This window comes from Orycteropus afer, unplaced genomic scaffold (genome assembly GCF_000298275.1).
Source record: "Orycteropus afer afer isolate SDZICR_OR568_19922 unplaced genomic scaffold, OryAfe1.0 scaffold00028, whole genome shotgun sequence".
NCBI classification, from domain to species: Eukaryota; Metazoa; Chordata; class Mammalia; order Tubulidentata; family Orycteropodidae; genus Orycteropus; species Orycteropus afer.
The window spans coordinates 13,255,742-13,258,197 of NW_006921615.1; the positions used below are offsets into that span (position 1 = coordinate 13,255,742).

Here is a 2,456-nt window from a genome sequence, read left to right on the forward strand (position 1 = left end):
GAAGATCTTATTAAAATATTTAATTTATTCTAATCTTGGATTTACTATACTAGCATGTTTGTGAGTAAAATAATTTTCACTAGTATCTATCTTAAAAGTAATATTTTGTAAGACAGTGGATAAATTTGTATTGAGCCTTTTAGTTCACAACATGAAATAAAAGGAAATTCAATTCTCTTTAATCAACACTTTAATAGTTGTAGTAAAGTATTTGAGACTTTAAGGATTTATATTAAGGGATTTCATTTCTCAAAAGTTGGGGATCAAGCAAACAGGTTTTAACTTAACTCCTTGAATTTACTGGTTGACTCCTTCCTTAAACATAATAGTAACCAGCTTTAATGAGTTACATAATTTTCTTCAAGGCTAAATTTTATCATACTGTTGTTTTTAGTCCTGAGGTATTGCTGTTTTAATCAATATCCACTAATTTCACTTCAAAAGTGAATTTTGCATTTGGTGGCATTTTGGTATCAGGCTGTCCTTTCTTTCCATAAATCCATTCTGGTTCAACCTCTAGTTCAGCCTTTTCCCCCTTATTCATAGTCAAGATTGCTTCATCCGATCCTCTGATAACTTTGCCAACTCCAACCTTAAAGGTTTGGCATTTTTCTTTTTTCTCTTTTAACTTGTTTGAATATTAGTATCAAAAACAGTCTCTGTCCTGTAGTGTGTTTCTGTGTATCAATGAACAATCTCTCCCTTTTTTGTGAAAGTTGATTTTATCTCCTTTTTTAAGAACAAATTCCATACACTTTGGTGGACCCTTTTCCAGGATCTCTTCAGACTTGATTTCTTTGGATTTATCATCATTAACGTTCACATTTTTCACCTTCTCTGAAAACTTACTTATACTTTTGGTACCTTTGAAATGCTTCGTTTCAAAAAGATGGTTATAGGCTGTAACAAATGGTCCTTTTAGCTATGTTGGCCACATTTTTAATGTTTCCTAATAGCTTATGTTCTGCAAGAAAGTAATCTGAACTGTGATCCTGCAGAAACTTGATAATATCCTTCTTGGGTAGTGGCTCACTGCGCAGTTCCTCCACAATCCATGCCCACTGTGGAACGTTAGCCACCATGTTCTCCTACTGCCTCTGCTCTATTTGAAAAGCAATTTTTAATCCAGAAACATCCTCTGAAATAAGTTCAAGATATTTTTTACTAAAAATAAGCAATGAGTAAAGAAAAGAATAATAATAGTTTCACTGAGATGGGAGTAAGTGCATGCATCTTAAATCAAAACTTCCTGAAGTGAATGTTTTAGAGTTATTTATACTCTATTTCCGTAATGTGCTAAACAAACAAATAAACAAAACAGAGAAACAAATGAGAAATATAGTTGAAATAGCGGATTACATTCTTGAGAAAAGTGACAATCAAATCAAATCACTGAACTTTGCCTATTTTTACACTTTTTATTTTGAAATAACTTTAGATTTACAGCAATGTGGGAAAATAGTAATGTGTACAATAAATCAGAGCAAAATGAGATGGAGAACAAGTTATTATATAAAATGGAGGCCAAATGCTAATGCACGTTCAGATTATTCTTGGTTCTATGGCTTCATCACAGTTTCATTCAGCAGATGTTTGTTTCCTCTTTACAATTCATTTTATTGAAATAGTAAAAATATATAAGTATTCAAAGAACACTTTAGAAAGTCTGTAAATTTGAGTGCTTGAGATGCTAGTATGAAACATATAATGATTATTTTATGAATTTGAAAACTTGTCTTCTCTTAAACTTGCATTTTACCTAGGAAAACTGGCATAATTTTGTGAACAATATTCTTTTGAAAAAGAAAAGAGTATTTCAGTTTAACAATCTTTGATACTTAGGAGGAATGGTTACTTTATTTATTCTATATCTTCATCTCAGAAGCATAGAAATGTTATGGTCTAAATTCCTTTAAAATTAATTGCAGTTTTGTGAGTACATTCGTGAGGGTTATGATAATATCAGATATTTAAACATGTCAAGTTACCTAGGTCTGACTAAAAGAGCTCTGGTGGTGCAAATGATTAAGTGCTTAGTTGCTAACTAAAAAGTTGCTGGTTCAAACCTCCCCTGAAGTTTTGGCACCTACCTGATGATCTGCTTCCATTAAGATTACAGTCAGGAAAATCTTATGGGGCAGTTCTACTTTGTTACATGGGGTGGGTCACTGTGAGTCAAAATCAACTCAACAGCATCTAACAACCACAGGTCTGACTAGAAGTCCATGAAATTCTTACCTGGGATTTACTTAATAGGAGTGTCAAAAGAAAAATAAATCAGTTAATAAAGCTATTACTGATAATGAGAAAGACAAAACAGAACAAAAAACATGAACAATGAAAAAAAATGGAAAATGCTTGTATTAATTTTTTTCTGCCTATGGAATTATTCTTAAGTATCTTAAATTATTGCTTTACTTACAGGGATAATGTCCAAAGAAGAGAGAGTAGATATT

General features: G+C 31.7%; 1 pseudogene; it reads right to left on the minus strand.

Moving 5' to 3' along the window:
* Nucleotides 1-412: 412 nt before the first annotated feature.
* Nucleotides 413-1,082, minus strand: LOC103192452 (annotated as a pseudogene).
* Nucleotides 1,083-2,456: the final 1,374 nt, after the last annotated feature.